This window comes from Triticum aestivum, chromosome 3B (assembly GCF_018294505.1).
Source record: "Triticum aestivum cultivar Chinese Spring chromosome 3B, IWGSC CS RefSeq v2.1, whole genome shotgun sequence".
Lineage (NCBI taxonomy): Eukaryota > Viridiplantae > Streptophyta > Magnoliopsida > Poales > Poaceae > Triticum > Triticum aestivum.
Genome location: NC_057801.1, coordinates 744,177,741 through 744,204,523, shown reverse-complemented (window position 1 = coordinate 744,204,523; position 26,783 = coordinate 744,177,741). Strand labels below are relative to the sequence as shown.

Genomic DNA, 26,783 nt, shown 5'->3' with positions numbered 1-26,783 from the left:
CGAATCCGTTTCGCCTAAGTTATCAAAATCCTACCGAGTGGTAAGCCAGCCTTCCACTCGGAGGCTTAGCTGCAGTCCAAGCACTCGCCTAAGTTATAAAAATCCTACCGAGTGGTAAGCCAGCCTTCCACTCGGAGGCTTAGCTGCAGCCTCGTGCTCGCCTAAGTTATCAAAATCCTACCGAGTGAAGAGCAATCCTCTCACTCGGGGGCTTAGCTGCAGCCTCGTGCTCGCCTAAGTTATAAAAATCCTACCGAGTGGTAAGCCAGCCTTCCACTCGGAGGCTTAGCTGCAGCCTCATGCTCGCCTAAGTTATCAAAATCCTACCGAGTGAAGAGCAACCCTCTCACTCGGGGGCTTGGCTGTAGTCCAAGGACTCGCCTAAGTTATAAAAATCCTACCGAGTGAAGAGCAACCCTCTCACTCGAGAGCTTAGCTGCAGTTAAAGCACTCGCCTAAGTTATAAAAATTCCACCGAGTGAAGAGCAACCCTCTCACTCGGGGGCTTAGCTGCAGTCCAAGCACTCGCCTAAGTTATAAAAATCCTACTGAGTGAAGATCAACCCTCTCACTCGGGGGCTTAGCTGCAGTCCAAGCACTCGCCTAAGTTATAAAAATCCTACCGAGTGAAGAGCAACCCTCTCACTCGGAGGCTTAGCTGCAGCCTCGTGCTCGCCTAAGTTATCAAAATCCTACCGAGTGAAGAGCAATCCTCTCACTCGGGGGCTTAGCTGCAGCCTCGTGCTCGCCTAAGTTATCAAAATCCTACCGAGTGAAGAGCAATCCTCTCACTCGGGGGCTTAGCTGCAGCCATGTGCTCGCCTAAGTTTATCAAAATCCTACCGAGTGGTAAGCCAACTCTCTCACTCGGAGGCTTAGCTGCAGCCCTGTGCTCGCCTAAGGTATAAAAATCCTACCGAATGAAGAGCAATCCTCTCACTCGGAGGCTTAGCTTCTCCTGAACCAGCTTCAAGCTCAGCTCGACTTGAGTATGTTTTTGTTCCAGCTCTGAGTAGCGAGCCACAAGATCACAGGAGTTCTGCGAAGAACCAATCGACTAAATGTCAAATATAATTCACTTCCGAGTGAAAAAGGGAAAAACACACGTTTCTAAGACTACAGCCAAATACAAGCATTCGGCCGTAGTCTCGGGGACTACACCCAGTGGGTGCACTCAGCGTGCCCCCACTAATCCCGATGAAGATAAAGTCGACCAGTCGACCTCAAAAAAAAAAGATGCATTCTCTAAGACTGTGATCAACTGCAAGCAGTCGACCACAGTCTCGGGGACTACACCCAGTGGGTGCACTCAGCGTGCCCCCACCGGTTTGTGAAATCCAGTCGACCAGTCGACTGACAGAAAGATTGACATCATAAAGCCTAAGGCCGACTTCCAGCAGTCGACCTTAGCCTTGGGGACTACACCCAGCGGGTGCACTCAGCGTGCCCCCGCTAACACGGAGTTTATTCGACACACCCAGTGGGTGACTACTATAAATTCCGGAAAAGAAAAGTTTTTGGTAGCATATCCAACAGAACAAACAGCGGTCGACTCACCTGGACATTGCTTTGGAGGGCAGAGCTGGCGTCATAAGCTGCCTGGCTCGCATCCCGGATGGTCTTCAGCTGCTCCATCATGAGTCCCGCCTGGCGTATTGCTTCCTTCGTTGCACCAGCTTGGTCCTCGGGGACGTGGTGCGTCGTGAAGAGGGAGGGCTGCTGAGCACTCGTCAGTGGATTTGCGAAGGACACCGTGTGTCGAGTGGTGTTCTCTTCCTCCACAGTCAGAATCTCAGGCGCCGTCACATCCTGAGACACCCTACTGGCGGACGCTTTCCGACTCCTCCTGCGTGCCAGTGGTTCTTCATCCTCGTCGTCGTCAGGGAGATTGATAACAGTGTTGGGTGGAGCTGCGGAGAAGAATCAGGATCAGAGATCGCGAGTCAGTCGACTAAGAACGGTGTTAAGAATACAGTACCTGGGTTCGAAGTTGCTGCATCCTCCATCTCGTGGTCATCAGCCCGGGCCGAGGTCTCAGAAGTAGCAGCACTGCAACTCCAAAGGATCAGTCGACTAACTTCAGCGTTGACCAGAGATAAAGTTCACACAAAATGAGAAGACTCAAACGACACAATTACCCTGATATGGTGGGGATGGACACCTTCATCTTCGGCAGGAGCTTGGTCGGCTTTGGCGGAGCCCCCCTAGGCTGCTTCGGCGCCTTTTCAGTCGGCGCTGGAGAAGTGGTCCTAGGGCGCTTGGTCGACTGCGTCACAACCCCCTTGCCACGTTCAGTCGAAGGGTCGTGGACGAGCTTCGACCGCCTTTCCGAGCGCGGTGGCACGACCTCCTCCTCTTCCTCCTCGTCTTCGGCGTCATCATCATCGCCGTCGTCATCATCATCATCGTCGTCGTCCCCTGCAACGTCCGAGTCCCATTCCTCCTCGTCCTGACTCTCGCCCCCACTCGCCTCACCCTCCTCAGTCGGAGTTTGTGCCCCATTGGGCATCGAGTACAGCTCGGTGAGGGCCTAGCAGATGTCAAGACAATGATCAGTCGACCAATCGGCAGAGTAGACAGAGATGAATGCGACAAGAATGCAGTGGAGAGCAGGGCAAGTGTACCTTATTTGGATCACTGTTGTGGTCGAGTGGAGGAATCCTTCTGGCTCCGCGTGGGTTGTCCTTGTTTCCGGTGACGGCTGCCATCCATCTTTCCAGAGTGACATCGTCGACTGCTTCTGGATGGACTCTAGTCTCGTCTTCGGTCCCACAGTACAACCACATGCAGTGGCTCCGGAACTGGAGAGGCTGGATGCGACGCCTGAGGAAAACCTCCAGGAGGTCCATGCCCGTCACTCCCTCCCGAACCAACTGCACCACGCGCTCCATCAACATCTTCACGTCAGCTTTCTCCTCCGGAATCAGCTTCAGAGGGGAAGGCTTGCTCACTCGGTCCATGGTGAACGGAGGGAGTCCACTCGACTGCCCTAGCGTCGACTGGACCTGGCAGTAGAACCAAGTCGACTGCCAGCCTCTGACGGACTCGGGAAAGGTCATGGGCGGGAAGGTGCTCTTATTCCTCACCTGAATCCCCAGGCCTCCGCACATTTGGACGACTCGGGTTCTCTCGTCACCTGGGCTCGCCTTCTTCATGGACTGAGATCGACACGTGAATATATGTTTGAACAAACCCCAGTGCGGTCGACAGCCCAAGAAACCCTCACACATGGACACGAACGCGGCAAGATAGGCAATGGAGTTTGGGGTAAAGTGGTGGAGTTGCGCTCCAAAGAAGTTCAAAAAGCCACGAAAGAAAACACTCGGCGGCAAGGAAAACCCACGATCCACATGGGTGGCCAAAAGCACACACTCACCCTCTTCTGGCTGAGGCTGCCACTCCTTCCCCGGAAGCCTCGGAGCTCCGTGGGGGATCAAGCCCTCGTTGGCCATGTCGAGAATGTCATTCTCAGTGATGGTCGACTGGATCCAGTCTCCTTGGACCCAGCCTTTCGGCAGGCGGGATCTGGACGAGGACCCTCCGCGGCTGGTGGATCTCCCCTTCGCCTTCTCCGACGCCGACGCCTTCTTTGCACGCTCCAGCGCCGCCGTCTTCTCCTTGGCCATAGTCGCCGGCGAGATGCGCGAAGGGAAGTGGTGCGGGGGCGAGAGCGAGCACGCTAAGCAGGGAGGAAGGAAGCAGAGAGAGGGGGAGAATGCTAAGGCGCAGCACAGAAATCCTCGCCGGGCACATTTATAAGATCCCTTCCGAGTGGATGACAGGTGGGCCCGGTCGATCTAATCATATCTGGAACAGTTATGCAGACGGGATACATGGCGAAAAAGGCGGCGTGGAGATCGAGGCGTCCATGCCCCGTCCCATCCGAACGCCGCGGTCCGCCCCGCTTCGCGCGCGCCCCAAAAATTTCGCATCCCGCGGAATCCGCGAGCAACAAATCAGTCTGACAGGCGCGGTGTTTCCGGCGATCCGTCGCTCGGAGATCGTCGAAGCCTGAAAGATCACTCGACGCAAAAACAGAATGGATCAAGTCGACTGAAGGCAAGTTGTTTCCTGTCGACAAAGGGATTCTTTGGTCCAGAACAGCGCACAACCGGAGCGCAAAGGTTAATCGGAAACGACATCAACTCCTTCTTCACTCGAAGCCTCAATCCATTCGGGGGCTAATGATGGGGTTATGTACCTAGGGTAGGGTCATGGACCTGATCCAAGTAACTTACCCTAGGACATCCTTAGAAGAGGTCGCCTTCCAGTCGACCAACGAGGATTCACTCGACTGGCCAGAAGGACTCGACCACGAAGACCCACTCGACCACCAGGAGGTCAAGAGGCACTCTGCACTGCAACAGCCTGTAATCAAGTAGACTTTATGATAGTAAAGGCCTTTATGTGGGGCGTTACCAGTAACGCCCCAGACGTAACTCACCTTAAACCCTCTCCTACGTGGGCTGGCTGGGGTCCTGGCGCACTCTATATAAGCCACCCCCCTCCACAGGCAGAGGGGTTCAGCACCTTGTAGTTCATACACTCATAATCCACTCGACCGCCTCCGGGCTCCGAGACGTAGGGCTGTTACTTCTTCCGAGAAGGGCCTGAACTCGTACATCCTTTGTGCTTACAACCTCTCCATAGCTAGGACCTTGCCTCTCCATACCTACCCCCCACTCTACTGTCAGGCTTAGAACCACGACAGTCATCTATATAGAACCACTCCGAGGACCAGTCCTCGGACGTCCTCTTTGGGGTACCGGTAGATATCCGGTCCCGGCGATGCGCCATAGTTCGGCTCCGCCCACTTCATAAATAAACCCCTCCTTAGAACGGGGCACGAGGCAAAAGAACCTCTTCCACAGCGCGAAATGGGCTTCAACGCCCAAGAATAGCTCGCAGAGGGCCAGGAAGCACGCAATGTGCAGAATGGAGGCGGGCGTGAGGTTGTGTAGCTGGAGGCCATAGAACTCCAGCAACCCTCGGAGAAACGAATGAATTGGAAATCTGAGTCCTCTCATCAAATAAGGGACTAGGCATACCCGCTCTCCTCGAGAGGGATTGGGGACGCTCTCCGCCTGCTCTCCGCTGCTATAGGTAGCAATCCCGGCTCGAACTGGGACCATATATGCTGGGGGGAGAAGCCCCTTGGACTGAAGCACTACTAGCTCGCTATGCGGGACGGAACATCACCCCCAATCTCCAGGCCGAGGGCTGGAGAGGCGAGAGGAGGAGCTGCACCGACCGGCCATGATGGAATGGATCTCCGTCGAAGGCACTCTGATGAAAGCTCGCGGAGGGAAGATGGTGTGAATTGGATCTAAATCCCCGTCTCTTTTATGGGCGGTTATTAACGCAACCAGGGGGTGACTGGAAAAATCCCCTGGCTTTTCGCATTCGTTTGACACGTGGAAGATGGTCATTGTGGGGCACAGAAGCAGAGGAGGGCAGCACGCACTAGAAGCCGGACACTATTCGACGGGTACAAGGAATTGGAAGAAGAACCCGCCTTGCAATGTCGAAGACAACTTGCGCGCCGGACTCGTCGTCATTGAAGCCTGGTTCAGGGGCTACTGAGGGAGTCCTGGATTAGGGGGTGTCCGGATGGCCGGACTATGACCTTCGGCCGGACTCCCGGACTATGAAGATACAAGATTGAAGACTCTGTCCCGTGTCCGGATGGGACTTTCCTTGGCGTGGAAGGCAAGCTTGGCGATACGATATGAAGATCTCCTCCCATTGTAACCAACTCTATGTAACCCTAGCCCTCTCCGTTGTCTATATAAACCGGAGAGTTTTAGTCCGTAGGACGAACAACAATCATACCATAGGCTAGCTTCTAGGGTTTAGCCTCTCTGATCTCGTGGTAGATCCACTCTTGTACTACCCATATCATCAATATTAATCAAGCAGGAGTAGGGTTTTACCTCCATCGAGAGGGCCCAAACCTGGGTAAACATCGTGTCCCTTGTCTCCTGTTACCATCCGCCTAGACGCACAGTTCGGGAGCCCCTACCCGAGATCCGCCGGTTTTGACACCGACAATGCCCTTCAATTTTGCACTTGAAGCAAATAATCTTGGTCGAAATCTTGACTTGTTTTTGGCCCTTCTTCTTGTTGCTCTTGGACTTCTTATTCTTCTTATTGGAGTTGAATCCAAGTCCACCTTTTTCATTGGGGGATTTTTGCACACTCAAGATATTGTTGAGTGTGGATTTCCCTTCATGACTCTTTTCCAAGTCTTTCTTCAAAGAAGTGACTTGGGCCTTGAGCTCTTTGATTTCCTCTACATGGTTAGTCTCAACACAAGTACTAGAGGAAGTATAAGCTTCATCGTTAGAGAAACAAGGCAAGGAAAGCAATTCATCACAAGATGTACCAACATTGTGAGTAGATGAATTACAAGGACTAGCACATGGCAATATAGTATTTTGACTAGAAGTGGTGCTAGTATCAACATGAGGCTCACTAGATGTTACCTTAGCAATCATGGCCTCATGAGCTATCTTTAGCACATTATGGGATACTAGAAGATCGTCATGAGAGCTTGAGAGCTTTTCATGGCTTTCTTCCAATTTCCCATAATTGCTAGACAACAACTCAAGTTGAGCCCGTAGCTCAACATTCTCCTTCAAAATGGATGCTTCACAAGTAAACGAATGCTGGAAATGAGCCCAAGAATAAATGGGCTCTGAGAAGGCCGAAAGATAACATGGGCTGGAAACGGGCCAATGGAATAACGGGCCGTTAATGGGTATAAAGTGATACACTGTTCATTACGGGCCAGTTTCACCACGGGCCGTTAATGGGTATAAAGTGATACATTGTTCACTGCGGGCCAGTTTCACCACGAGCCGTTAATGGGCCAAGAGTTACAAAGTTCCTCATATGGGCCGAAAGACGTCATGGGCCATACATAGGCCAGAAGTGAAAACAGGATGGAATCATATTGGATGGCTCAAATGATGCTACTGGTCCTAATTCGGATAGGACATAGCGGGCCTTGGGTTAGCGGGCTGTAAATGGGCTATATGCGAACAGGCCGTTAACAGGCTTTCCATGGGCCGGCCGGCCACCTTTTGACCAAGTCAAACGGGCCGGCCTTTTCACAGAAATGGGCCTCTGTTGGGCCGTGCCACGTGTTGACGTATCATAGGCGCCCTCTGTCCAATGAGTGGATAACATCGGTCCCAACGATGAGCCGACACGTGTTTCCTTCAGCCAATGATGATTTTACATGTGGAAAATCCCCATTGGTCCGGGCTGTTAACGGGTTATCGGATCCAAAACCTGGCCCGATAACTTAACAATGTTCCGTTACGATGGATGCCACGTGTCGGTCACCCTTGACGAAAGCACTTCTGTGACGCGCGATTTATCGTCATGGAAGTCGACACTTCCGTGATGATAATTTTGGTGATGTCATGGAACACTTCTACGACAGCACAGGTATGACTATCTTGATTCTGTCATAAAATCGTCATGGATGTACATGCATGACAGAAAACACGACCAATTGTGACAAACACGTATCATCACGGAAGTGTATTTTTTTTGTAGTGGTGGGCCCTCTCCTAACTGGCACCTTTTGCCTCTTTTTACCAGCTGCTTTCATGGGTGGTTCCTTCTCCTTCTCAGAATCTTCCTCCTCATCCTCCTCAATATCAAACAACTACTCAACCTCAGTGTCACCCTCATAGTGTAGATGTTCCTTATCTGAATCTTCATCTGTTTCTTCATCTGAATCTGCATCCTCTTCTAGTTCTGCATCTGCTAGCCTCTTTCCCTCTATTGTCTCTGTGTCTTCAGCAATCATGTACTTCTTCATGCAGAAAGGGTTGTTGTCACTATCATATGCCCCTTGAGAGTCATCATTACTCTTATATCCCTCCTCTTCCTCTTCTTCCATCACAGATTTGGCTTCCTCTTGCTGACATTTCTGCTCTCTTGTGTGCACATACTAGCAGGTTGTACTAGTGCACTACTGTTGCTGCTTTGACTCTCATAAACAACACCATGATCATTAACAGCAAGCACATGAGGATCTCTCAGATCATACACAACAGGTTCTTCATATAAACTGTGGCTAATTTTTTTCTCACTAACATGAGATGTAGTACTGACAAATGTTATGGCTCTGACTAACAAGTTCAGAACTAAACTGTCCTCATTCTGCTTCTTAATTTGCTGCAACTTGATGTTTGTGTCTATCAAATCTAGGGCATGCTCTCTCTGCACTCCTATGCCTGTATTCCCCATGTGGTACAATTCATCACTGAAGTTAAATCCTTGTATTCGCATCAGTGCATACAAATTCAAATATGTGACATCTGAGTTGCATATCTTCCTATCCAAATTATGCTGAGCATCAAAGTGAATCCTAACATCCCAAATAGCATCATCCAAACTACAATGGACAGCAACATTTCAGTAAACCTAACCCTAGCCCGAATCATGGCACAAATGAGAGAGTAGAGAGGGAGAGGACAGAGCACTTACAGTAGGCCACCCAATCCATGGCTCCAGTGATGGCACGTGGTAGGGTTGGCCACCCAGATCTCAGCCAGTCGCATCCTCTGCTCCATGGACAGCGGCGCCTCCATGCCCTCCTCGTCGTCGCTGTAGTAAGCAGACGAACTGGACTCCTCGTCGTCGATTTCGATTCCTCTGTGCGCATTGCTCCCGAGTCCGGGGAGGTCTCCGTACCAGCCCACAACGCCACCGCTGCTCCGGCCACCGCGACCGCCGCCGCCGCCGCCGCCCGGACTAGCCATCGCGAGGAGAGGGAGAGGGAGAGGGAGAGGAGAGAACTGCTAGGGTTAGACCGAGCCAAGACCGACCGAGCCGGGTCCGTCCTAGCCACCCGAGCAACGCACCGGTTCGGCAGCTTGTGAACTGATTGGTGGGGCCGGGTTGTCAGATACAGCGTCCATACAGAGTTATACGCGGCTTAGCCCGTATTGCAATGATCAGCCTCAAACGTGGTACTGATTTGTAAAAAATCTGAATAGTGATACCGATCCGTTACAACTGCCCCAAGTGTGGTACTTCCCTGCAATTAACTCCTTGATGGCCCTTGCCCTGGTTGACCAAGGCGGAAGCCGTGCCCTACTCTTTGGTGCTGTCGGTGATCTCATCCTCCGCCAGGCTTACCTAGCTACCCTGCCGGACAGGAAGAGCTGAGCTCATCCTCCGTAGCACCCTAAAGCGAGTCCCCAGGTTCACCTCCACCCCCGGCCCGGAGGAGAGGTAGCCTGGCGAGCGGCCACCCTTGTGGACCGCCGTCCAACCACCGAGCCCAACGTCGCCCCCCGAGTCACCATTCGATGCACGCTGCTGAAGATTAATTTATTTTGATGTCTGCTTGTCTACGTAAAGATCAATTCGTTTGATTCCTTGATCTAACAGACCAATTGAGCAACACGTCTCTTCTCTCGTTGTTTAGAACGATGTGATTATCGCTGGCCCTAATCGATCGATAAAGTCCTGGACAAACACTAGGCTGTAGTTTCAGTCAAGTAGTAGTGATGAAGGACACAACTAAGCTAAGTACTAGAGCTACTGATCATATAAACTAGCACGATGCTATGCAACACGACTACCAGTAACTGAAACAGTAGTAGTTACTAGTAGATAAAGGGGCTTTTGTCCCGGTTGGTAAGGCCTTACGATTTTTTTTTGAATTTTTTTTGTTTTTAAATTTCTGAATTATTTTAACCTCTAATCTCTAATCACCACCCCTCATCACTGCTCAATTTATCCTCTAATCTCTAATCACCCTTCATCATTCCAAATCATCTAACTTCCCAAACGGTCACTCATCTTCCCACTCCCCGGCCTGAGCACGCTTAACTTCCGGGTTCTATTCTCCCTCGTTTCCAAGTCTGCACTTGTTGTTTTCCTGACAATAGTAAGATGCCAATCCTATTAACCTTCAGAAATTTTGCTTGAGCATGAAATGACACATTTCACTGTTTGAGTTTGAAACTATTGTTTTAAAAAACAATTATTATTTAGTAACACTAATATTTCTTGAATAATTAGTTTGACCATTGTTTGACCACAGTTTGACCAGATTTGACCAAAATTCAAAATAACTGAAATAATTATTTAGTAACACTAATTTTGTAGAATAATTAGTTTGACCATTGTTTGACCACAGTTTGAAATTTTTTCGATTTTTTCCACTCTAGATCTAAAAAGGCCCGTAACTTTTTTCTGTTAGGTTTTTGAGGATTTTTAAAATGTTTAACGGGGTTCCCCCGGTTAAATTTGGATGTAACTTTTCGAGTAGATGATTTTTCATATAAAAAACTTTTTCATCCGAGTTAGTATGCAAAAGTTATGCCCATTTTTACAAATTCTCGAGAGATTTTGCAAATGAAGTCGAAATTCATATTTGCAAATTTTTCCAACAACTAGACCACATAACACATGGGAAACTTATTTTCTTTTATTTTTTTGACATTTTCATCATTTTCTTTTATTTTTTTTAAAACTGAAAAGGCGATCGGGGGGGTAGAATTTGAAAATGGGATCTTTAGTACCAGTTCGTGCCATGAACCGGTACTAATGCCTCAAACTCCATTAGTACCGGTTGGTGGAACGAACCGGGACTAAAGGTCTAACCCTTTAGTCTCGGTTGGTGCCACGAACCAGGACTAATGGGCATCGCATCCTTTAGTCCCAGTTCGTGGCACCAACCGGGACTAAAAGGTCCAGACGAACCGGGACAAATGGCCCACGTGGCCCCTGGACGCACGAACCGGGACTAATGCCCCCATTAGTCCCGGTTCTAGACTGAACCGGGACTAATGGGCTAACCCGGGGTGGACCAAAGCCCTCTTTTCTACTAGTGAGTTGAGCTAATCAAGACGGGGAGGAATTTCCTGAAGAAGCTTAGCTAGCTACAAATTGATGGCAAGGAAAGGGTCGATGAGCTGAGGTAATCAGAAGAAGATATGGAGAGTAAAATTCCATCCCGCAACAAACAAAAAATATGTGGCGCCTTTGCCATGGGGTAATTTTGACTTAGGGATAACTTGCACCAACGATGCTGGCAAGGAGGTGCACATGTCTATCTACTCGTAGATAACTAACTCAAGCCACACGACCAATCGCAACGCTGGCAGGGTCAAGTCTACCAAAATACTCCATGCATGTGCCGGATCTAAACTCTAAAGCACGATGCTCGCATGTATGTACTCCTGCGGATTGAGTCAAGTCTGGTTCCCCTAATAATTGTCGTATACAGACGAAGCAGCTGTGTGTATGCATGCTGGAGGCAAGTCAGAGCAATGACTTTTTGTTTCAGACTAAAGCCAAGCAGAGTAGACCTTGGACAAAGAAAGAAGCAACTCCCAGGACCAGGCTGGTCATGTCGTAAACCACGCAGCAAAGTAATACTACCTCCGTCCGGAAATACTTGTCATCAAAATGGATAAAAAGGGATGTATCTAGACGTATTTTAGTTCTAGATACATATTTTTTTATCCATTTTGATGACAACTATTTTCGGACGGAGGGAGTACGTACTTATTTTATTGTCACTATTAGTACTGAGACTATAGCTTTAAACCTCGGAACGATGCATTCTAAATCTGACTGCTACTATCCATTCCAAGTCACTCCAATATACTTCCTCCGTTAGGAATTACTTGTCGTAGAAATGGATGTATCTAGATGTATTTTAGTTCTAGATACATCAATTTTCGAGACAATTAATTCCGAACGGAGGGAGTATAAGCTACGACCACTGACTTTGCCCCTGCTAAGTCAAGAGAATATTGCTCCCCCGCGAGCGCGTTTGCTACGAGTAGTTAATCAGATTGACTGATTGATTAGTTAACGCGTATGGGCAATCCGCATTTCTACTGCAGTTCATAGTGTATTAGTAATTCAGGTGGGTGAGCTTCTTCATTACCTATCCCTCCCTCCACCCCTCCTTCCTGTGAAGGACAAGCAGTACCATCAACAGGCATGGCGTCTCCAGGCGACTTACATGGAGTAACGGCTGCTGGGAGCCCAAACAAACAAACCCTGAAGACCTCCACCTCCAGCTCCAGCTCCAGCTCCGGATCCGGCTCTGGCTCCAGCTCCAGCTCCAGCTCATGCTCAGGCTCCAGGTTAGTACCCTGACATCGATAAATACCTAGTATGAGATTCTGTGGTAGCAACATGCTCATGTGCGTAAGGGTTTTAGTTTGTAGCATGTTGCTCTCTGGATGTTAGTGCAGCAATCTCACTGAGTCACCCCGTGTATTCAGTCATCAGTTCGTGTAATAAAATGTCACAAATTTGTAAAAGATATATTGATTACATGGGCACGGTGGCATGTATCTACCATCGTAAAGAAATTCAACTCAAAACTCATTCCACAGCTCAAGATGCAGAAAGACTAATCCATTAAATGGTTGCAATGGAACAAATGTTGAAATGATTTGTTATGAGATGGGACAAATGTCTACCAAAGTCTCACCATTTAATAAATCTGCTATTGTTTCATCCTTCTATGCTTATACTTTCACTGCCTGTCTCGCTGCTTGAATGTATATACTTCCATTGTAGTATGTATACATATATGCCATGTCTAGACACCCCCCATAACCAACATTAATATGTTCAAGAAAAACTGGTCAACTCTATGTTCTTTAATGTCCTTATCCATAGCTAAGGGTATTAATATGTACCAGCAGAGACATTACCACAAGCTGCAAACTACAAAAGACAACACATCTATCGATGCGAGAATTACAAGAAATCACAGATAATTTCTGCAAGGAGCGAGCAATTGGTGAAGGAGCGTATGGAAAGGTTTACAGGGTAAGAGACCCATTCAGGACAACTGGTTTCTAACTGACAAAGACTTAGCTGTACAAACATCATAATACTGCTCTTCTTACTTTGTAAAGCTAGACCTTTCTAAAAAAAGTGTATTACTTTAAATTACATACCTGCTTATTTACAAATTTGAAATAGTGTATTACTATAAAAACAGTGTATTACTTCAAATTACATACCTTCTTACTTACAAATTTGAAAGTTTAACTTCCCCAAAAAATTCTTCTTTGCACTAAAATGACACAATCAACAAAACTAAACTGAACACTTCAAATTTTCTGCATCTCAAAAGCCCTAATGAATAACTTCAATTTTCTGCACCTTGGATAGGGTGCACTTGGCGATGGCAAAGAGATTGCAGTGAAGTTGCTTCATAACAGGCTAGACATTGACGATGGGCAATTCCGACGTGAGTTTGATAACCTAATGAGGCTCGAACATCAGAACATTGTACAGTTAGTTGGCTATTGCTATGAGACACAACATAAACCTATCATATGCACGGAAGAAACCATTTTTGCTGAAGAGATAACCAAAGCGCTATGCTTCGAGTATATGCAAAAAGGGAGCCTGCAGAAGCATCTCTCTGGTATGACGTTCTACATTCTCAGCACGCTACAACAGGCATATGAAGAAAAACATCGTCGACATGTATTTTCACTTAATTTGTAATCTTTGTTCCACATTACAGAGGAATCTGATGGCCTCGATTGGCAGACACGATAAAAAATTATCAAGGGGACATGTGAGGGCTTACAATACCTTCATGAAGGATTCAAAAAACCAATTTACCATTTGGACCTAAAACCGGACAACATACTTCTAGATGAGAACATGTTCCCAAAACTTGCGGATTTTGGTTTGTCTAGGCTCTTCCGTGAACATAAAACGATGGTCGCAGAAAGTGTTTCAGGAACAATGTAAGTTAATTCATGTTGCTAATGAATCCATTTCGTAGTTAGCCAAGGCATGCTTACTAATTAGATATATTTTCATATTCATCGTATCTCTAATAATTATAAATGTTCAACAACAGTGGGTACATGCCGCCAGAATACATACATGAAAATGCAATCTCGAACAAGTTTGACATATTCAGCTTGGGTGTTGCAATGACAAAGGTAATTGCAGGGCCAAGCGGCCACACCAGAAGCGCTGAAATGTCTCACCAAGAGTTTCTTGACCAAGTAAGAAACACCATATCTTCACTTTATAGGGAAAAAGATTAAAAAAATACCAATAGTTATTTGTAACAAATCGTGATATGCTTTACACATGTGTATCTCACTATTATGGCTTTCCACTTTCATACACAGGTACAAACAAACTGGAGACGCAGGTTGCGTTCAACGTGTTCTTCTCACAAGCAATTAAAAGCACACTGCCATCAAGTGAATATATGTACTGAGATAGCACTGAGCTGCATGGAGTACGATAGGCACAAAAGGCCTGATATAATAGATATTATCCATCGACTAAATGACACAGAAGCTACCATTGACAGGGTAATTGTGAATTCACAATCATTAGCTCATTACTGTATACAGACAAGCTCTTTTCTCTCTCATTATCGATATTCTTAACGGATCAAGATTTAAAACCATGTATGTATAGTAGATGCACCTTCTGCAACTCACTTCTCTAAAACTTGACAAAGTTTGAGAGGTGCAACCACGAGTACATGGTATCACCAGCAGTGCTCCAAAAGAATTAATTAGTGTGGCACAGGGAGCACCCGGTAACCCACATAGCAGCCAAACCAAGCCGACTCATAATAAACTGTCTAGGATGAGTTGCGTATTCTATCCAATTTTGTGAAAAGGTCATAATAAACTGTTTTTGTGAAAGAAAACAGAAACAATTGTGATGCAAAAATTAGTAAGAACCATTTGAGATAAGCATAACCCTACAAGAGATAAGACTATTCTGAACCAACTAGGACGAGAAGTTTGCTATTGGAAATTCTGTAGCAATCTCTATTTGTGTAGCATGTAACACTGTTCCATGGTCTCAGTCAACTCCGTAAACAATTTGATCGATGTGAAAGCAATTGATAAACTGTTCACCTTAAACGTGTTGCACACAGGCGGTGAAGCTCATCAGGGCCTCCTTAAAGCATAAAGTAATTAAGAAACAAATAGATGTCATGACATGTTGAACCTTTATAGGAGTATACTGCCTAAACTCTACCAGGCTAGTGGAATATGTACCATAGTTGTGATAGACATGATTACTTTCGGAAAGAGCCTAGCATCTAGCTAGAAATCCAAAATCAGAATATAAAATTTTAGTTCATTCTTTCAATACAGAGGGTCTTTATTATATAAAGAACCTATGGATAAATATCCTATATTTTTTTAAAAAAACAACAACAATTCAAACAAGCAGATAGGATCAAACTCCAAAATCTAATTTAAAAGATAAACCTCGTGAGATAGTAGTGGTCATCCAGGAACCAATGCATACATGCGAGCCAAGGCACGACTATTTGTATTTACTGTTGAAATAAAATAAAAGTTGTCTCTTGCAGGCCTTGTCATGGTCGGTGAGTCGCAATCATGGACGCAAGGAGACATGGTAAGCTTGTATTACAGAACATCCTTAATTTGGATTTGGTACGACCGATCAATGAATCAGACAACATATATTAATTCAGGTGAAGCTACACACGTTCACGAGTAAAGCGATTTTGTGTGGCAAGACGTGCAACAAATTTCCAGTCCTAGTGCGTATCACAGCAGCGCCATGGCGCCACACAGAGGAGATGCCACGTGCTGGCGTGGACATTGTTGTGGTTGTTGACATCAACATGGGCAGGGTGAGTCATTGGAAGCTGAAAACCATCAAGCAAGCCCTAATGACAGTCATCGACAAGCTCGGCCCAAACGACCGGTTCTCTATTGTGTGGTTCAAGGGAAGTGTGCCCCACACTATGAAGTTAACCTTCACGTCCAACAAAGGCAAGGAAATTGCCAAGGTCATGATCAATGAGCTTGATGGGAGCCATGGCAACAATACAATTGCCGCTCTGCGAGAGGGAGTTGAGGTACACATATCATCATGCTTTCCTATTGAAACATGCCATCGAATTTGTATTAAGGCAAAAAATTATTTTCAAATCCTATATTTTTGGAATTTACTTAGTATAACTTTTTGTGCTGATTAAATTGACATAGATCCTGATAGGGCGTGGAGCGGAAGAGGCATACGACCGTGTAGGTTGCATCCTGTTCGTCTCCAATGGTGATGGCATGGCAGCCCTCAAGACAGAGATCTCTTCTGAATTCCCCGTGCACACAATTGGTGTGCAGAAACACCACGATCCGGAGGTCATGAAGTATATCGCCGACAAGACCTGTGGCACCTACTCCTTCCTTGATGAAGATGACAACTGCATCCATGAAGCCTTCAAGTTATTCACAACTGGCATCACGTCTGTCGCTGCAAGGTTCATACAGATCACCCTCGCAGCTCATGAGGGCATTACAATATCTTCCATCGAGTCTGGTGGCTACAAGAACCTTGTGGGATCAGACAAACAAACCGGAGTGATAGACATCGATAACATGTACGCGGGGGAGCAGAAGAACTTCATAGTCTACCTAAGAGTCGGGGAGAGCACCAAGAAGCTTCTGACCATCGGCGGCCAGTACAGAAGCTTCGATGCGAGCAAGCGGCTGGCTGACAAGGATGTCTTCATTCTGCGACCACTCTCCGACTGCTCACCCGACAAGCTAGGCATCCATCATGAGGTGGCGGCGGAGCGCATGCGCATCTGGCTCATGAAGGGATTATTGGTCATGGTGGAGATGCAACATCCCATGTGCGGTGAGGGCCCACGGGAACTATGGAACAGTATCAGGCACCCTAGCGAGGGCCACTGTGCAACCAAGGAAACCATGGTGAACCTCAGCAATGACGTGACTGAGATTGAAAGGAACATTAGAGACTATCTAAACATCTATGAAAGATGGTACACGAAGGTCCCTTACCTAATGTCATGGCTGAGTTGCCACAAGTGGCAGCGTGCTACCACCAAGGGCTCATGCTATGACTCCAGTGCTTTCGCCCTATCACAACTCGATGCCTCAGAGCAGCATGTAGGTGAAGATGGTGAGGCTAACAACGACTAAACAAAGTTATGCACATATAAGCTAGGAGTGAATGTTTTACCATACTGATTGTCAATTCTATTCATGTATATCTGTAAACATATAGCACGATGACACCAGCCAATTCTACTATATTGTTCCTGTGTAATAACAATGGGTAACAATGTTCTGTCTAAACGGATCTAAAATGAGAATCTTGGAGTGTGCCATATGTTTGCAGCTCCTTGGAAAGAGGTTGAATAGATGTATGGGTAGTTTCTTCTGGTCACCACAAGGAGACTCCCAGTTTTCAAAACCATAGTACCATCTAGCACCAACAGCAGGTATAAGGTCGGTATTGTGTATTCCATGGGCCAATGGAGAATTGATTTTAGTTATGGAAAGAAATCTGTCCAGACAGATTGTTCATTCTCAATGAAAAAAAATGCAAAGTACACCAGATTGCTTGGTCATGATGACGAACCCACGGTTCAGACTGTACATTGCAGACCCACGAGGTGGCCAACTGTTCATCACGGTTAGTTCATCCTAGCATCCATGGTAGGAAAATCGACGAAACTTCGACATCTCATCTCTAATTTTCAATGAAAAAATGCGAAGTACACCAGATTACTCGGTCACGATGATGAACCCAGGGTTCATACTGTACATTGCAGACCCACGAGGTGGCCAATTGTTCATGAGGTGGCTAAGGTAAAAAAAAAACGTGCATCCAATATCTCTATCACATGAAACAAACATTTCATAAATAACTCATTGGTTCCAGACCTCGGAAGTAAAGGTCCCTTAGACGAACTTACCTCGTGTTAAGCCGACCAAAGCAAAAATCGGGAACTCGGGATCGGATGTGGTTGCCGATGCATCTGTGACCGATGGCAAAAATCCAGCCTGACACCTTGTGGTACATGCCGCCGATACCTAGAAAACACCGTCATTATGCCATTGAAATGCACAAAGTTCTAAAAAGTGCAAAAAAAAATCAAACAATGCCGAAAAATTGAAGACATTCCAACAAATCAAGCATAACTCAGTGAACAATACGGTATTGTTTCAGTTAAAACTGAGATTTGCTTTTTTTTTCCAAGTTCAATTCATGGGTTCAAAATTCAAAATGTACAGAGAATTTTGAAAAGGCTACAGGAAGTTGGTAGCCACGGGATACATAATCCAACCTCTTTTGTACATATTATCTTGATCTTACTTAAACGGCTTTTGAAGGCAGGAAATGAATAGATATACCACATTGACAATTACTGATTGCTCGACAGCAAAGTTGAAGCCATTTTAGCACAACTAGAACAAAAGACACAAAGTCTAACAAGGAAAGTGGTCATCTTCAAGTCAATGCCCTAGCAAAATGTAATAAGGTATGATAAGATGGCTTGTATTAACTAAAATTATATATGCATATGTAGTTATAGCAAGAACTGGTCGGGATCTATAGGAGAGAGATCAGCTCCAAAGAGCAGATGAAATGGGTTATTCCATCCAAAATTGAGTAACTGCGCGATAAATCTTTTTTATTTCTTCCTGTTAACCAACTAAACATAAGAAGTACAAATTTTGTCCATATATATGGAAGAAAAGAAAGAGGAATTTAAAAAACAAGATGATCGATACAAAATCATAGATGCTGCAAATGAACTAGGCAAGTTTGCAGATCAGAACCTAATAATACACGAACCATAGTTAGACAATTATCAATCAAGAAACCCAAATATTGAATCACATCAAATAAGCAACACTAAATACAATCCTGATTGAGGAGGTACAATAATTTTATTGTGTACAGTTGACTTGGTTTACAGATTTGTCAAGCTTATTTTTTTATGTAAGATTGGTTAATCTTTAAGTGTTCAGAATTGCAAATCACCAAACCAGTAACAGAAGGAATGACAAGTAATTATGGCAGAGTAGCCTACGGTATTCGACATAGACAAGCATTACCAAGGCCAATATGATGTCTCATGCCCGTTTCTTTTTCGTTTGATCTGATTTCATCCCTTCTCAACCGTGGTCTTTAGTTACCACTTACCAGTCAGATGGTCGTTGGCAAAATGCCGCAAGTAACACTAACAGTCTCAATGAAATAGTTCAGGATTACTACCCATCTTCCCAGAATTAGTAGTGTACCAGATTGACTTAAGTAGGCATTCGCGTAGAGGCCATCTGCACCTGCTCGCCAAAACAGACCGCCCTCGAATGTGTGCAGGCCCTCAGGGCAGTGGAGAGTAGGAACTCATTCTGCCCTTGGCCTTCGGAGGCATCTCCCTCACGGCCGTGCTGCGCATACATGGTGATGTCGGAGCCCCAGGAGACGAGGTTCCACCGTGGCATCCGGTCGAACAGGTGGCGGGCGCTGTCAAGGCGGACCAGCTTGATTGGAGCAGCCGCGGAGGAGCAGGTTGGTCAGGAAGAGGCACGGGAGAGCCTCGGTGGAGAAGGAGCCGGTCGCCGGCGAGGCATGAGAGGAGGAGCTGGGCGAGGCTGGCTCATGTGCCGCCGGCTCGGGACAGGGCAACGAGCTTCTTCACCTCCGGCGCGTTCTTGATCAACCGCGCGTCCCATGTACGACATCCCGTCAGAATCGAGCGCGTCGACGCGGGAGTCGAGGAGCGCCGGTCTTTGTCCATCTGCCCAACCACCCACGACGCGGGAGTCGAGGAACGGCGTCGTCGTGGAGGTGCGCGTCGTTGCCCAACCGCCCCACCAGCCACCACCCACGACGCCGCCCCGCCGCTCGCGCCACCTGCCCGAACTTCTCGCCCCCTCCCCACTCAACGCTCTCTCCGGCCGCGATTGAGTGGTCAGTTTTAGCCGTAAACCTGGGCCGTCATCGACAGGGCCACATCCATCCACCCGCAACTGTATATAACGACGAGTCTTCCTCATTCCCCACGTGTAGGATTAGTTCGAGGTCAGTGGCGAGGGAGGCGACGACAGCCGGCGGTGAGAGGAGGAGCATCGGGGTCGCGCCCCGGCGAGTCTTCCTCATTCCCCACGCCGGCGTCAGGTACGCGGGGCGGAGCGGGTGGACACGCCGGCGGCTTCAGTTCAGGGTAAGGCCGATGCTTCAGTCCCACATCGCCAACCCAATCCAGGACGTTTTTGACCGATTTTTAAGCGTTTCCCTTTACACTGGTATCAACAAGTAAGACATCGGTATTATAGGATGAACAGTAGAGCGCGCAGATGGCACGCTCTGGGGGTGATCACCACGGGCATGGCATGCTCTGGCGCCTTCCCGTGTAAACAACCATGTCCAGAGTGCATTCCTTAGTGTTTTAGTGTGAGTGTGTGCTGGGTTGGGTCTAGTGAGGTTTAGTTGTGAGCTGAGCATCCATCTTAGGTTTCTGTCTGTAGGTGTTTGCGATCTGCCATTTGGAATTGGCTTTGCCAAAAACATGCTCATTTTTGTTGTGGCATTGTTTGGTATGATGGTGGATGCTTTTGTCAAATATGAGGACATATAGATGCCTCTATGTGGCACTTCCTGTACAACCAGAAATTGTGTACAGAAACTTGGTGATCTTTCTGTGGTGAAATGGCTTGACCATTTGGGCAGATTTTCTCTATAGGGTGATCTAATATGGTGATGGGCATGCCTGTAAATTTTGGTGGCAAGTGGATGATCCTAAATGGTACTTCATGTGCAACTTGACAGTATGCACAGAAACTTGGAGAACTTGTTGTGCTCAAATGGTGAAGCTAATAAAGCCAAATTTTGGTGTGGTGGGGTCCTATATGATGTAGATCATGCATGCAAAATTTGGGATGAAATGACTAAGGGAAAAGTGCACTTCATGTAGAACTAGGCTCTCTGGTCCATATCTTTGGAAATTCGCCAGGGTTATATGGAGTGGTGTCATGTGCTATATTTTTGGTGGCATGGGTAATTTGTCATATTTGAGAATCATGATTTTTTTCTGGATCAAGTGGGTGGATGAAAAATATACTTCCTTCACAACATGCCTAGGTGGATGCAACCTTTGGGAAAATTGTGGAGGAAGCTATGGGTTTTGGGTGTGGCTCAAATTTGGTGGTCCTGTAAGATACAAGAGTATGGTGGTGTATGAAAACTATGAGCTTCATAGGGTGAAGTTATAATGCACTTGCTTTGCAACTTGATAGATCTGGCAAAAACTTAGGAGGGATGCTCTGGTCAAAACTTGACTTGGGAGTGGGTGGTTTAAGATGGAAATGGTGAATATATTTGTAGGAGAGGCTCTGCAAATATTTTGGGGATTTTATGTACAAGGAATATGGGTGTTGCAGTTCAACTGGGGTCCTGGGGTTTCTGTTAGCAGAGGGGGCAGTTAGGGTTTTTGGAGGCAAAACCCGAAGTCCAAGTAGCTATGCAAGTCAATACTCTAAATTAAACACAAGAGTGAAAATAAAAAGCAAACAAAAAAAGACATGAGGCGAAACAAGAAAGGAATTTTCCAGAAGGGAAAATCCAGGGTGTTACACGCGTCGCCGGCGGCAGCGACATCGAGTCAAGGCGATGATGGTGTCGATCTAGGAGGTCACAGCTTCGATCCAAGAAAGGCTCCGACCTGGGAGCACCTCGTTTTTGTGTGGAAAGGTGTGTGCGGCTCCTGCAAAAAATAGGGTTTCGTTTTGGGCCAATGCTGTTTTTTGGGCCAGGTCGTATCCCAACCGTCTCACATATGTATCCCAACATTGTTTTCTTTTTTTTAACAAAAATCAGGGGATACTAGGGATATGTGTGTATCCTGTTGTATCCCGCTGTGTCCCTGTATCCCGCCTTATCAAAACGACATATTGGCAATTCCTGTTGTGTTCGTGCTTGCTAGATAGCAGCTATAAGAAAGAGGTCAACTAGGGTGGCCCAGCCAAGACAATCATGCTTAATTCAACGGCAGGCTTTTCTCGCATCCTCAGCCAGACCATGCAACTTTCTATAAAAGTTTATGTACAATTGATTACGAATGTTTCCCTGTGTTAAGAAGAAAAAGCCATGTATGCCAAGGTGAGGGAAAGTCGGCCATTAGTTTTCTAGTGTTTAGTCAACCCGAGCTCTTTCCCGACCTAGGATGACCTTGCCACTTGTGAGTAATCAATTTGTACAACTTATCAAGCAAACCTTGTCCTATGGTGAAAGAAAAAAATAAGTGTACCTTTTCCCAGATCAAGACCTGGAATTGGAAAACAAACCTACTATGATATGAATCCTCTTCTTGGGGATCATGATGTCAAGTTTGCTTTCTTACTCGAAAGCAGTTGCGCGGCACTCGAAAGTACTAAATAGATAGGCGCTTGGGCCAGGTACAAGTGAACGAAAAGAAGCAAACTACAGTTGTTTTAGGAGGTATGGAGGGTGAAGACCAATCGAGAGAAGTGTCTTATCTTGGCTATTGGGATTTATTGGGTCATTCCTTCTTGTGACGTCTTTTCCCCCATCCATCTCCTCGGCTATGCATGGATCATGTCTTGCTGCTGGCACTTAAGCTCAGCAGCTACTCAGATAGAACAGAATGAGCACCTAACCCGAGAATACGCGTCATCACACACCACTAGTTTACTGCTTCCCGAGCTAGTGGAAATGGAATTAATTTGGTAGATAGACCAATCCCTTCTATACTCCTCATGTTAATCGCTCATTCCATACTAGTTGAGTAGTTGCTGAGCACAAGCGCTAGCAACAGGATAGGTTCTATGCATAGCGTAGGAGATGGACGGGGAAAAGGCGTCACAGGAAGGAATGATCCAATAAATCTGGATAGCCAAGAAAAGACACTTCTCTCAATTGGTCTTCGCCCTCCATTCCAGCTGAAACAACGGTAGTTTGCTTCTTTTCATTCAATTCTACCTGGCCCAAGCACCTATCTATTTAGCACTTTTGAGTACCGTGCAACAACTTTTGAGTAAGAAATTAACTTGACATTATCATCCCCGAGAAGAGGATTCATATTATGGTAGGTTTGTTTTCCATTTCTAGGTCCTGGTCCGGGCAAAGGTACATTTTTTCTCTTTCACCATAGGACATGGTTTGCTTGATAAGTGGTAAGAGTGGATTCCTCAAAGTGGCAAGGTCATTCTAGGCCGGGAAAGAGCTCCAGCTTACTAAACTCTAGATAACTAATGGCTGACTTTCTTTCACCGGCATACATGGCTTTTTATTCTCAGCACAGGGCAACATTCATAATTGCTTGTACCGGAAAAAAATTGTATAGAAAGTTGCATTGTATTGCTGAGGATAAGCGAAAGGCCTGGCGCTGAATTCAATTATGGTTGTCTTGGGCTGAGCCACTCTAGTTGACCTCTTCTTATAGCTGCTATACCAGAATGCAAAGTTTGGAACAAAACAACCAATCATTTCATTACCATTGTGGAAAGGCAGGCTATAAGAAGCGAGTCCTAACCAAGGATATACTGCTCTTGCCTTGGCCTTTTCCTTTCACTGACTCAGGATGGAGCCATGCATGTGAAACTTCACTCAGCAGCTGCTTCAACTATTACTTGCGCTGGCTGGAGTTGTGCCCGAGGTCTCGATTCCACGTTGTAAATGGAAACCCCTGAACCACTTCTTGCTTTTGGATTTGGCGGGAGCCTGCCAAGCGGGAGACCTAGAAAGAAGCCATCCCGGTGTGTATCATCAGTGGGTGTTAAGCTTGTCTGTGTAGATATTTATTGTATAAAAAGTGTTGCATGTTTGAATCACTTCAGACTGTAGCATTTAAGAACCATGTCTCTCGATCTCATCCTTATGCAAGGGAGACTCTCTAGGACTTTGTTTGTGGTCGACAAGCTATGTGTCTATCTTAGGCCAGAGCTGTCAGGATACTACACCGGCTTGCATATGTAAGACGCGCGATGTTGTATCAAAGTCAAAAACTGATGTTATTTATGAAATCTTTTGAACATATATAGTTAGAGCATCTCCAACAGCCGCGTCAAAAGACGCCTGCGCAGTAAACCGACATTTTAGCGCGCGCGTGACGTTTTCGCGCGCTCCCGTGGAGGCGGGAAGCGATTGTGCGCACGGGAAAAAAGGCAGCTCGCGTGCTAGATTTGGCGCACCGCTCTGGCGCGCCTATAAAATTGCAGCGCCCTCTGCCGCTCTCTCGTCGCTCCCTCTACCGCTTTCTCTCCTCGCCGCCGACACGCCACCACGCCGCCGCGCCGCCAGGGAGCTTTGGGCTACCGCGGCGTTCGCGTGCCCCCGTCGACACCTGTTGTAATCAATGAAGCCTAGCAATTTAACTTGTCGTGGTGCGAGCGGATGAGTCGACAAGGGATGATCTACAACGAGCCAAGACCGAAGAAGCACGAAAACAAAATGTCAAGATTAGGGAAAAATTGTTAGAGTAATCTTGATTTATTAGTTGTGTCCTACGTGTTCTAGTTGGAGTTAGCTTGTCGTACGTGTGTGCTGGCTGTATCAGGTGCTAGTTTGTACGAGTGCTAGTAGGATTTAGGTTTAAACGATAGGAGAGTTGTACTAGTCCGGTTAGGAGTTGTATTCCGATGCGTCACAACGTGTAAGTCTAGGTTTGCTACAGGTCGGTTAGGTTTAGATTGGCTGCATATATATATGTAGCACCTGAGTGAGTTTTATTGTACCGTGGAGGAAACAGAAAATCAATGAAGAGAAGAAGAACAAGGCACGACACGTGCCTTTGGCCATCAGCTTTTTGTATGCGCGTTCGTCGTGATTTGATGTGATCGATCCTGAGGGCGAATTTCCAACAATTGGTATAAAAGCTAGGTCGATTTGAAGTCGTACTTGCCCCAGGGTGGCCACCCGACTAGCGCCTCGGGGCGGGCGATATGGTCGCTGGGTGCTGCAGCGATGAGGAGGATCGGGAGATTGTCGTTCGGCGGAGCGACATGGAGGAATACGACGGGATGTCGTCGGCAAGACGATGGATGGAGATCGTTGACGGAGGAGGTGGTGCCAGAGTGCGGTGCCGGAAGTTCGTCAAGATCGTCGTCCGGGGGAGTTTGATGAGTCAAGGAGTCGTGTGGGTTAGCACGGTCAGTCAGTCGTCGTCGTCGTTGTCATGTCCAAGTGCTCGTCTTTATGAGGAGGCGTTGAAGATGAAGCCCAGGTCGTCTGTGTCTCAACGAAAGGATCAAGGTCAACTATGTGGGGGCAGTAAACCATGAAGGTGAGTCTCTTCAATGAGGCCATCTCTCTACATGAGACTGGAGTGCATGGTGTGGTGCACGTGGTGGTATGATTCACAAGGAGCAGGCATGTATCTCGCTAGGGTGGCTGGTGTAGTCCACCGGGTGGTGCGTTCCATAGGTTACTAGCGAGGCTGGATAGTCCAAGGCATATTTGAGGTGGTCCGTAAATTCGCCAAGTTGAAATTGGGGAGAGATTGTTGCGATCAATGAAGCCTAGCAATTTAACTTGTCGTGGTGCGAGCGGATGAGCCGACAAGGGATGACCTACAACGAGTCAAGACCGAAAAAGCACGAAAACAAAGTGTCAAGATTAGGGAAAAATTGTTAGTCATCTTGATTTATTAGTTGTGTCCTACGTGTCCTAGTTGGAGTTAGCTTGTCGTACGTGTGTGCTAGCTGTATCAGGTGCTAGTTTGTACGAGTGCTAGTAGATTTAGGTTTAAACAATAGGAGAGTTGTACTAGTCCGGTTAGGAGTTGTATTCTGATGCGTCACAACGTGTAAGTCTAGGTTTGCTACAGGTCGGTTAGGTTTAGATTGGCTGCATATATATATGTAGCACCTGCGTGAGTTTTATTGTATTGTGGAGGAAACAGAAAATCAATAAAGAGAAGAAGAACAAGGCATGACACATGCCTTTGGCCATCAGTTTTTTGTGCGCGGGTTCGTCGTGATTTGATGTGATCGATCCTGAGGGCGAATTTTCAACAGCACCTACTCTGCCGAGATTCGGTCGGGCGACGTGCGCCTCGGCCTCGGAACCTTCGACACTGCCCAGGAGGGCGCTCGTGCGTACGACGTTGCGGCATGGCGCCTCCGGCTGTCCCGTTGGGACATGAACTTTCAGGACGTGGCGACGCAGGAGCGGGCGCAAGAGTTGGCGCCTCCCCCGCTGCTTATCACCGATGGGAATCGTCGCGAGAATCGAAGGCGGGAGCGCCGTCTCAGCCTGCCTGAGATGGACGAGGAAGCCATGGCGCTGTGGCGCCAATGCTTCCCGCAAGACGTCATCAACAAGCAACAGTTCTTCGTGGAGAGGGGGGCGGAGAGGGAGGAGAGGAGGCAGGAGCAAGCCGCCTATCGCGAGGACAAGCGAACGCGGAAGGCGGACGCCAAATTCAACACTGCGCTAGGAGATGTGTCGTCCTGGGACTCCAACACTACTAGGAAAAGGCCTACTAATGGTGCACCGGTTTTGCCTACTAATGACGCACTACCGGTGCGCCATTAGTAGCACGCCACTAGTATTTTTTACTAATGACGCACCACTGGTGCGCCATTAGTATCTGGTATACTAATGGCGCATCACGAAGTGCGCCATTAGTATGTAAGAACATGCGCCATTAGTATGCCTCCCGGGGGGCCATACGTAACCATGTGCTTTGTCATACTAATGGCGCACTCTGTGGTGATGCGCCATTAGTATCCTTTGGCATACTAATGGCGCACCTGGAGGTGATGCGCCATTAGTATGAATATTTGTTTTTTTCCTTTTCTGATTTTTGCACAGGTTACAAAATATATTATTGGACAAAATATAGACAGCAACACACAACAACAGCAGATTCATCGAATACAATAGAAGATTAGTCTCCGAATACAATTCATCATATTACTCTCTGAATTCAAAAGACCGAACAAAGATAAAACATTACAAGTCTCAAGACC

At 47.0% G+C, this 26,783-nt stretch overlaps 1 pseudogene; it reads left to right on the top strand.

Moving 5' to 3' along the window:
* Positions 1 to 11,985: 11,985 nt before the first annotated feature.
* On the top strand, positions 11,986 to 16,979 carry LOC123066291 (uncharacterized; annotated as a pseudogene).
* The last annotated feature ends 9,804 nt before the right edge of the window (positions 16,980 to 26,783 follow it).